The sequence below is a fragment of the Pan troglodytes genome, chromosome 10 (assembly GCF_028858775.2).
Source record: "Pan troglodytes isolate AG18354 chromosome 10, NHGRI_mPanTro3-v2.0_pri, whole genome shotgun sequence".
Classification (NCBI taxonomy): Eukaryota; Metazoa; Chordata; class Mammalia; order Primates; family Hominidae; genus Pan; species Pan troglodytes.
In genome coordinates this window covers 44,639,059-44,650,346 of record NC_072408.2, presented here as the reverse complement: position 1 = coordinate 44,650,346, position 11,288 = coordinate 44,639,059, and the positions used below count along the sequence as shown (strand labels likewise).

General features: G+C 47.8%; 1 protein-coding gene across 3 annotated transcripts in view; it reads right to left on the bottom strand.

Annotated features, from left to right (window-relative positions):
• Positions 1-5,067, bottom strand: part of POU6F1 (POU class 6 homeobox 1) — a 32,588-nt gene extending 27,521 nt beyond the window's left edge. For all 3 annotated transcript variants that reach the window (XM_054663334.2, XM_016923376.4, XM_016923380.4), the window contains exon 1: positions 2,942-5,067. The gene's annotated coding sequence lies outside the window, so the exon portion shown is untranslated. The remainder of the gene's footprint in view (positions 1-2,941) is intronic.
• Between the last annotated feature and the right edge of the window lie 6,221 nt (positions 5,068-11,288).

The window sequence follows — 11,288 nt, the reverse complement described above, 5'->3', positions numbered from 1 at the left end:
GTAATCCCAGCACTTTGGGAGGCTGAGGCGGGTGGATCACTTGAGGTCAGGAGTTGGAGGGCAGCCTGGCCAACATGGTGCAACCCTATCTCTACCAAAACATAACAAACCCAAACAAACAAATAAAAAATTAGCTGGGTGTGGTGGCGCAGGCCTGTAGTCCCAGCTACTTGGGAGGCTGAGGCCAGAGAATCGCTTGAGCCCAAGAAGGTGAAGCTGCAGTGAGCCGAGATTGTGCCACTGCACCCCATCCTGGGTGACAGCAGAGTGAGAACCTGTCTCAAAAAAGAAAAAAAAAAGAAATGTGAAAAATGAAAAGTAGGTATGTTCCTAGTAGACTGTAAGCTCCAGGAAGGCAGGGATCATGTCTGCTTATCATCATATCCCTGGTGCCTAAGATAATATCTGGTATATAACTAGGTTCATGAATATGGGCTGAAAACAATTGAAGATACGAGGTCACGTCATAGCCACATCACTTAGCCTCTTATTATTTCCTACCTTTTCCCTCAAAACACACACCCTACTTCAAATGTTTTGCCTCCATTTCCAGTACTGGGGCTACTTAAAAATGATTTCAAAGACGTGGTACAGGCCGGGTGTGGTGGTTCACGTCTGTAATCCTAGCACTTTGGGAGGCCGAGGCGGGCGGATTACTTGAGGTCAGAAGTTCAAGACCAGCTTGGCCAACATGGTGAAACCCCGTCTCTACTGAAAATACAAAAATTAGCCAGGCATGGTGGTGTGCGCCTATAGTTCCAGCTAGTTGGGAGGCCGAGGTGGGAGAATTGCTTGAACCCGGGAGGTGGAGGTTGCAGTGAGACCAAGATCGCGCCACTGCACTCCAGACTGAGCGACAGAGTGAAACCCTGTCTCAAAAAAAAAAAAAAAAAAAAAAAAGAGATTTCAAAGGTGTAGTATTGGGTTCTGGAGAACCCAGACCACACTGGCCCCTTCCTAAAGCGCCCGTCTAATTTCTCATTCCAAGCCTTCCTCCCGTGGCCAGTTTCTCCTGCATCCCACTCTCTCTTCTGCCTCATGAACCCTCATTTTGACATGAGGGGTCAAAGGCAGGTTTAAAGGCAGAAGACCCAGCTTGAGTACTGCTTCTACTAGAGGTAATCCCTATAAGCCTCCGTTTCCTTATCCAAAATGGAACCAAATTATAGTAACCACCTCATGGGTTATTGTGAGGATTAAATTGATAACATTTATGGAAGGCACTTAAAACAGGGCCTAGCATGAAGCAAACACTACATATATGTTTGTTATTATCATTGCTATTATTTTGAACTGAAGTAAAGCATGCATATAAAAATGTTTTAAATTATAAAGCATTTTAAAAATGTAAAAGATGGCCAGGCACGGTGGCTCACGCCTGTAATCCCAGCACTTTGGGAGGCCAAGACGGTTGGATCGCCTGAGCTAAGGAGTTCGAGACCAGCCTGGGCAACACGGTGAAACCCCATCTCTGCTAAGATACAAAAAAATCAGCTAGACTCTGTCTCAAAAAAAAGAAAATGTAAAAGATTACTCTGATAATTTTATGGTGAGTAAATCTTGGGGACAAGAATATGAGCTTATCCCAAGTTCCTTCAAAATGCAGAGAAACCTTACAGGAGCAAATTTTTTCTGAGTCACTTTTCTTAACTGCCAGGTAGTACTTCCAGGAACAAAACAGAAGAAATGGCTACATACACACACACTGACACACAATCACTCTATGGTATTACCTTGTTAGTTTTAATGTTTAGCATCTGCTTGTCCACCCCCAGAATAAAAACTCCATAATAGAAGTTTTGTCTGAATTGTTCAGAGCATGGCACTGAGTGGGTATTTTTGTTGAACTAATGAAGAAATGAAGTTCTACAGCAGATAAGCGGAGTACCAGGTCACAGAAGCATCACTTTGAGGACCAGGACTTGAATGAAAATGGAATATATGGAATTATTCCTCAGAAGGCCTCTGCCAGTCAATGGTGGCTGCCTTAGATTGCTAAATAAGGGGCATGGGATACATGTATACGAACAATTGAAGACCAGCCCTCTACTTTTGGAACAAGGAATTTGGGAAGGGCAGATGAGGTTAAAAATCTCTGCAAAGAGCCTCTTTTTTTTGGCCCAGGAATGCTTCCTGAACTCTTCTGATTTCCCCCTGCCCAGCCGCAGAGGCTATTCTGTGAAGGTTTTAGGCTTCCAGTCGGGCTGAGTGGGGTATTCTGCCGCGAAAGTGGAGGTTAGAGGGTATGCTGGGAGCTCCCTTGGCCTTGCCAGGTGAGCCTGCCCAGGGAGCCTGCATCGGGCCCATTATTATGACTATTTATTAATAATAATATCGATATTAAATATTTATGAAGTGCTCATGCTCTGCTAGAAGGTGGCCCTCCCATCACTGACCCACCCTTCCAGCAACGCCTGGGTCCCTACCCCCGGGTCCCACCGGTCGTCCCGGAGTTTGTTCATTCGGGAGAACCGTGACAGGTCGCCCTGGCCGCCCCAGCTGGCCCTAACCGCCGGGAACCCAGGCGTCCGTGTTCTCCAGAGAGGCAAGGATCCGCTTCTGGTCGCCACTGGTTCTGTGTACAGAGCGTCCCCTGTGGTCCGCACCCCACAAGGGCTCCAGGGGCAGAAACGGGGAGGGGCCAGGTCGGGGTTCCCCACCGGGTCCACCTGGCGGCCGACCCCTCCGCTCCAGGTCCAGAGCGGCCCGCGGGCGGGCGAGGGCGCGGCCCCCGGGTGTCTAGCCCCAGATGGGCAACCGCGCGCTGTCCCGCTCCCGCAGATCCCCGCCGCCCCGGCCCCGCGGCTTTTTTTCTCTTTATCATAAATATATAAATTATGCTAATTACGGGCATTGCATATTAACCAAACCCGAAACCTCCCCTGCCCGGCCCCCTCCCCCTCCGTGCAAACCCCTCCCCGCCCCGGACCCCGCTACTTACCGGAGCCCGAGCCCGAGCCGCCTTCGCCGCGGGTGTCTGGCGGCCACCGATTAGAGATTCATCTCACAGCCCGGGCCAGGGGGCCGGGGCCGGGGCCGGGGCCACGGCGGCCGCCGCCCGCAGACAAAGAAGCCAGTGCGGCTTGGCTGGGCTCGGCTCGGCCCGGCCCGGGAGCTGGTCGGGACCCGCCGCCGCCCCCAGGCCCCCAGCCTAGGCTGGGCAGAGCCGAAGGGGGCTCCGCAGGCTAAGCCGGGCGGAGGGGGGACGGCCGGGAAGCGGGAAGGGGAAGCCGGGTGGGGGGGCGGTCAGGTATATATTTTTCTTCGTTCCCCCCTTCCACGACCCCCCCCTTTTCCCTCCCCCCCTTTTTTCCCTCCTTCTGCTACTTGGATTTTTTTAGCTGCTGCGTCATGAGCATAATTTATGCAAAGAGCTTTGCCGCATGCTGCACCGCCCGCGCCAGCCGCCGGGGGCGGCGGGCTGGGAGGGCGGTCAGGGAAGGGAGGGGAGCACGGGAGCCAGGAGCGAGGGGTGGGGGTGGGGAGGGGACCCTCTGGCCCTGGCCGAGCGGGAGGTCCCGGAGGCTCTCTCCCGGGACAGGGATGGACGGTCAGTGGATCTGGTTACTCAGCCCCTCCGAGGTGCCGCGGAGGTGGTTTCATTTCGGAAGGTGCCAGAGTAGGAGCTGGAGTCCGGACCCTCCATGCCACATGGCCTTCAGCTGAGGGTTGGGGCGGTGACTCCCGGCCACCGCCTTTCCTCTAGGTAGTCAACTGTCCTCAACGTTGAAAGTCAAGTTTATGTCTATCCCTCCCTCCCTAGAAAGGCGGGGGAACTCAGACATCGCTCAGCCAACGTGGAGAACCTCTGAACAGCTGTGCCCCAGCGCCAAAGCAGCGAAGGGTCCCAGGTCTCTCACCCGGTGGCGGCCGTGGGCTGTGTTGTCTAAAAGCACATTTCCGGCCTTCTTGTCCAAGTAGACAAGGAAATGTGAACAGAAAGACAAAGTTCAGTGGAATGGTGAAAAACCTCTAGCAGCTTCTTAAGGTAGAGAGGGGACCAGAAAAGGGGTGGATGTGGGCGGCTGAGGGAAAGCAGATTGGAGAAGTGGTGGACAACTGAAAGAGAAAAAAGTTGGAAGACCAAAGTGGAAGCGTGGGAATGGAGAGAAGAACTGGGAAGGAAGGAGGCTCTGTAAATCCAGTGAATGTGGATCCCAATACTGAGGCCACCTGCTGTCATCCTAGGCTGTTCCCCCTCCCACCCTCTCCCGATATTTGGTGGTCTGAGGATAGCTAGAGGTAGATGGGTTAGAGGCAGTGTGAGAATGCAGTTGGAGGCCTCAGTCCTCCCCGGGACTGCTCCGTAAGGCCTCATGGTGGAAGGGCATTGAATGGCCCGGCCTCCTCGTTAACCTGGCCAGTGGACTAGGCTGTTATCAGCTTGCTGTTTCCATCTGGAAGTGAGCAGGTACTGCTGGCGGCGGATTTATGAGTAACCAATGTATTAGGAGTCAGAATACTTAGGTTTTAGTCCCAACTCTTCCACTAGCCGTCCAGGCAAGTAATTTTTCATTACTTATAAAACAAGGATAATATTTATAATGACATTTATAATGACTACTTCATAGGGTTAAGTTTGTGAGCCTGTATGTGAAAAAACTGAAAGCTGCAAGCTCTATACAACTGTAAGGTGTCATTCCTTGTACAATAGTTTGAACTCGTTTTAATGGCCATGTGAAACTCTACTGCGTGGCTTGGTATTACAGTTCTTGGGGTTTTTATTTGGCCGGTAGTCCCTGTAGTTTCTCTCCCTGGACTGTGAATTCTTTGAGAGCACTGGTTGTGACTTACTCATGTTTGTATTTCCCACTACTCTTTATGTGAAGAAGGGCCTCAGTATTGCTGCTGAACTTTGTCACATGAAGGTTGAAACTTTTCATTTATGTCACTTGGTTTGGTGCTACACATAGATCAAAGGCTTCGGATAGCATGGATATCAGCGACAGTTTGAAGAAAGAAATATGGATGTGATCAGAGGAGTTCAGGGAGACATACATAAAAATGTTAATCACGGTTTTCTTTATGTTGTATACACTAATGCATTGCTTAATATTTGATGAGCATATATTACTTTTTGTTTCTGTGTTTATTGGGGCATAACATGTACACAGTATGTGTATACCTTGATAAATTTTTACACGTATATACATATACACATGTATATATGTGTGTGTACACATATACACGTGTGTGTGTACACATATACACGTGTGTGTGTACACATATATACGTGTGTGTGCATATACACGTGTGTGTGTACATATACACGTGTGTGTGTACATATATACACGTGTGTGTGTACATATATACACGTGTATGTGTGTGTGTACAGATATGTGTGTGTGTGTACATAGATACGTGTATGTGTGTACATAGATACACATGTATAGATACACAAGTGTATACATATATACATGTCTATATATACATGTATATACTCACACACATATATATATCCATGTAATCCCCACCCAAAACAAGATATAGAGCCTTTCCAAGACCTGAGGATTCCCTTATATACCTTCACAGGCCATAAATTCCCAAAGTAACCATTATTCTGATTTCTGTCACCATAGATTGATTACTTGAGCTGATTCTTGAACTTCTCATAAATGGAATCAGACAATATGCAATCTTTTGTGTTTGACTTCTGTCACTCAACAAAAATTTTTTTTTTTTGAGACGGAGTCTTGCTCTGTCGCCCAGGCTGGAGTGCAGTGGTGTGATCTCGGCTCACTGCAACCTCCGCCTCTCGGGTTCAAGTGGTTCTCCTGCCTCAGCCTCCCAAGTAGCTGGGACTGCAGGTGCGTGCCATCACGCCCAGCTAATTTTTTTTTCTTTTTTTTTTCGAGATGGAGTCTCGCTCTGTCACCCAGGCTGGAGTGCAATGGTGTGATCTTGGCTCACTGCAACCTCCACCTCCCAGGTTCGAGTGATTCTCCTGCCTCAGCCTCCTGAGTAGCTGGGATTACAAGCACACGCCACCATGCCCGGCTAATTTTTGTATTTTTAGTAGAGATGGGGTTTCACCATGTTGGTCAGGCTGGTCTTGAACTCCTGACCTCATGATCCGCCCACCTCAGCCTCCTAAAGTGCTGGGATTACAGGCATGAGCCACCACACTCCCAGCTAATTTTTTATACTTTTGGTAGACACAGGGTTTCACCATGTTGGCCAGGCTGGTCTCAAACTCCTGACCTCAAGTCATCCGCCCTCCTCGGCCTCCCAAAGTGCTGGGATTACAGGCGTCAGCCACCACACCCGGCCTCAATATATGTTTTTGAGATTCATCCATGTTGTTGAATGTAGAAGTATTTTTTTATTGCTGTGTAGTATTCCATTGCATAATTATACTACAATTTATCCATTCCATTATTGATGGGCATTTGCTTGTTGTTTGGGCCTCTTAGGAATAAAACTGCTATGAGCATTCTTGTACAAGTATTTTGGTGAACATATGCACTTATTTCTTCCAGGTAAATACTGAGGAGTAGAATAGCAAGGTTTGGGGTATATATTTAGCTTTTATCCATACTGCTAAATAGTTTTCTATAGTGTTTGAACCAATTTATATCTTTATCAGCAATGCATGAGAGAGTTCTAATTGTTTTACATCCTCACCAGTATGTGGTATTGGTAGTCTTCTTGCAATGAAAGTTTATTGCTTTTTGGCTGGGCGCTGTGGCTCACGCCTATAATCCCAGCACTTTGGGAGGCTGAGGCGGGTGGATCGCCTGAGGTCAGGAGTTCGAGACCAGCCTGGCCAACATGGTGAAACCCCGTCTCTACTAAAAATATAAAAACTAGCCGGGCGTGGTGGTGGGCGCCTGTAATCCCAGCTACTCGGGAGGCTGAGGCAGGAGAATTGCTTGAACCCAGGAGACAGAGGTTACAGTGAGCCGACATGGTGCCACTGCACTCCAGCCTCAGTGACAGAGTGAGACTCCGTCTCAAAAACAAAAAACAAAACAAAGTATATTACTTAAAAAAATTTTTTTTTCTTTTTTTGGCTGGGAGTGCCAAAGACCGCACCTGGCTTTTGTTGTTGTTGTTGTTGTTGTTGAGACAGAGTCTCACTCTTTAGCCCAGGATGGAGTGCAGTGGCGCGATCTCCACTCACTGCAACCTCTGCCTCCTGGGTTCAAGCGATTCTCCTGCCTGAGCCTCCCAAGTAGCTGGGATTACAGGCATGTGCCACCGTGCCCAGCTAATTTTTGTATTTTTAGTAGAGACAGGGTTTCATGATGTTGGCCAGGCTGATGTCAAACTTCTGACATCAGGTGATCCGCCTGCCTCCACCTCCCAAATTGCTAGGATTACAGGTGTGAGCCGCCACGCCTGGCCTAATATTTTATTATTTTTATTTTAAAATTTTACTTTTTTTGAGACAGAGTCTTGCTCTGTCACCCAGGCTGGAGTGCAGTGATGAGACCTTGGCTCACTGCAACCTCCACTTCCTGGGTTCAAGCTATTCTCCTGTCTCAGCCTCTCGAGTAGCTAGGATTACAGGCATGCACCACGATGCCTGGCTAATTTTTGTATTTTTAGTAGAGATGAGTCTTCACCATGTTGGCCAGGCTGGTTTTGAACTCCTGACCTCAGGTGATCCACCTGCTTCGGCCTCCCAAAGTGCTGGGATTACAGGCGTGAGCCACTGCACCCAACCTATAGTATTTTGTTATAACAGCCCAAACGGACTAAGACCCAGCGATACTGATCCACTTTCGGTTTCTTAAACTTCGAGCTCTTTCCTGCCTTCATTGTGTCTGCCTATGCTGTTCCTTCTGCCTCCTCCTTAGCCCATCTTTCAGGCCTTGCCTTATATATGGCTTCCTTCCTCAGAGACATTTTCCCTGCACTTCAGTGTTATTTTGTCTCGTATCACCTTCCCGTTTTCTTAATCACCATGTGTGCTGATATATTTATATGTTTATTTTCTATTTAATATGTTTACCAAGTAGACAATAAATTCCAAGGCAACAGTCCATTTTGTTTTTGACTGGACATTTAGCACCAAGCCCAGTTTCTGGCACACAGTAGATAATAATTATTTATTGAATAAATGAAGGCTCGGAAGGTTGGGGAAATGTGAGTGAAGGAGAAAAAGAAAACGTGCTGGGCTGAGAATCCTGTTGAAGAGTTTTATTTGGCCAGACACGGTGGCTCACGGGTGTAATCCCAGCACTTTGGGAGGCCGAGTCAGGTGGATCACGAGGTCAGGAGTTTCAGACCAGCATGGCCAACATAGTGAAACCCCATCTTTACTTTTTTGTTTGTTTGTTGAGACGGAGTCTCGCTCTGTCACCCAGGCTGGAGTGCAGTGGCGTGATCTCGGCTCACTGCAAGCTCTGCCTTCCAGATTCACGCCATTCTCCTGCCTCAGCCTCCCGGGCAGCTGGGACTATAGGCGCCCGCCACCACGCCTGGCTAATTTTTTTGTATTTTTCTTTTTTCTTTTTTTTTTTTTAGTAGAGATGGGGTTTCACTGTGTTAGCCAGGATGGTCTTGATCTCCTGACCTCGTGATCCTCCCACCTTGGCCTCCCAAAGTGCTGGGATTACAGGCATGAGCCACCGCGCCCAGCCCCGTCTTTACTAAAAATACAAAAATTAGCCTGGTGTGGTGGCACGTGCCTGTAGTCCTAGCTACTCGGGAGGCTGAGGCAAGAGAATCGCTTGAACGTGGAGTTGCAGTGAGCTGAGACCGTGCCATTACACTCCAGCCTGTGTGACAGAGTGAGACTCCGTCTCAAAAAAAAAAATTATATACTGGATGGCTTATAAACAACATAAATTTATTTCTCACAGTTCTAGAAGCTGGAAAGTTCAATATCAAGATGCTGGCTGATTTGATTTCTTCTGAGGGCCTGCTTCCTAGTTCATAGACAGCCATCTTCACATGGCAGAAGCAGGCTAGGAAGCTCTCTGGGGTTCCTTTTATAAGGGCTCTGATCCCATTCATGAAAGCTCTACCCTCATGACCTAATCACCTCCCAAAGGGCCCACCTAATACCATCACATCGGGGGCCAGAATTTCAATATATGAATTTTGAGGGGGACACAAACATTTGGTCTCTTGTAGGCTAGGACACAGCAAGAGGTGGGGGAGAATTGTACAAAATGAGGTTGGAAAGGGAGGCAGACACCAAATCAGGTAGGCTTGGCCATATATACCTCTAATCCTTCTAATTGGGACCCTTCTAGCTTTGCAAACTCAAGATTTACCTCCTCCAAGAAGGCTTCCTGTGTAATACATACCACATTGTTCTAATTATTATTATTTTATTTTGTTTGAGATAGGGTCTCACTTCTTCACCCAGTCTGGATGTAGTAGTGTGATCTTGTTTCACTGCAGCCTCAACCTTCTGGGCTCAAGTGATCCTCCTGCCTCAGCCTCCCAAGTAGCTGGGACTACAGGTATGTGCCACCATGCCTGGCTAATTTTTGTATTTTTCGTAGAGATGAGGTTTCGCTATATTTTGCCCAGGCTGGTCTTGAACTCCTGGGCTCAACTGATCTGCCAGCCTCAGCCTGCCTAAGTGCTGGGATTACAGGCTTGAGGCACTGTGCCCAGCCAATATTACTTTTTTTTCTTTTTTGAGATGGAGTCTCACTTTGTCGCCCACGCTGGAGTGCAGTGGTGCGATCTCAGCTCACTGCAACCTCCACCTCCCGGATTGAAGGGATTCTCATGCCTCTGCCTCCCGAATAGCTACGATTACAGGCACGTGCCACCACACCTGGCTAACTTTTGTATTTTTAGTAGAGATGGTGTTTCACCATGTTGGCCAGGCTGGTCTCGAACTCCTGACCTCAAGTGACCCGCCCACCTTGGCCTCCCAAAGTGCTGGGATTACAGGCTTGAGCCACCGTGCCCAGCCAATATTACTTTTTAAATTACATTATTGTTCCAATAACTTCACTTTGTAATTTATAGGCCATTCCCTCCCTCCCGTTCTTTCCCTTGCCTTTTCTTTCTTTCCTTTCTCTCTCTCTCTTTCTTTCTTTTCCAGACAGGGTCTTGCATTGTTGCCCAGGCTGGAGTGCAGGGGTGTGATCATGGCTTACTGCAGCCTCAACCTCCTGGGCTCAAGTGATCCTCCCACCTCAACCTCGAGTAGGTGATACCACAGACACATGCCACCATGCCCTGTTAATTTTTTAATTTTTTGGTAGAGATAGGGTCTCCCTATGTTGCCCAGGCTGGACTTGAATGCCAGAACTCAAGTGATCCTCCCGCTTCAGCCTCCCAAAGTTCTGGGGTTACAGGTGTGAGCTACCACACCTAGTCCTCACTCTGTTTCTTGAGAATATGTATTATTTACCCACTGGATGAATGACAGGGCCATATATTTTCTCTTTCACCTGATCTCCTCCAAGCACCCAGCATATAAGGGATGCTCTGTTCACAGTAAGAGTCCTCCTGGGCACTGTACCTAGAAAGGTTCTGAAATATTAACAGAGAATCCCTGGGGTCCCCTCTTCCCTGGCATGATAACTAAGCCAGTTCCAGGTCTTCAGAAACTTGTCATAGGACAACCAGGTGTTACCAGAATCCATGCATATTGTCCCAAACACCTTCCTTATTTCTGTAGTCAATTTTGTGCCTCCCTCTCTCTAACCAACAGATAAAAGGCACCCACTCCTGTTGCTAAGGCAATAAAGCTAGGGCATTCAGCAGGGAACTCAGGTTGGTCAGCAGAAAAAAATCTCTCAGCTGTGAGAGAGGAAAGGGAGCAATGCATTTCTAAGGGCGAGTTTTCATAAAACAACAAAGCAGATGTCAGTCGTGGCTGGTCATATTGAAGGCATATGAAGAGATCGGGCCACGGAGGAGAAGATCCCTGATGCTGTTAACAATGCAAGGATATCTTAAGGTGAGAAGCCAGAGTTTTTGACAACTTATATGTGACAAGGAGTATGCCTGTGCATGCTCCATTTTTTATAGACCTCCACCTCTTGCCCTGAAATGCATTTATTTTATTCTACTTACTTTAATTTTAGCAGTGATGTAAAACTGTATTGCTGGGCTGCTGTCACTGTCTCTGACAGATCACCCTACCACCTGAAAGGGTAAATATGGGTTTTTTTTCCATATTTTTTCCACAGTAACAACATGAGGAACATTTTAGCTCATAAATTATTTACTAAACCTCACAGGCATAATAGGCCGTGTGCATATTCATCAGGCTATCATCCATTATTCATAAGAAGTTCACTTCAACTGTTAGAAGAAAATGAGGTTGTTGATTGAAATGCTGAAGAAATGTGGGCTTTTGTACTCCC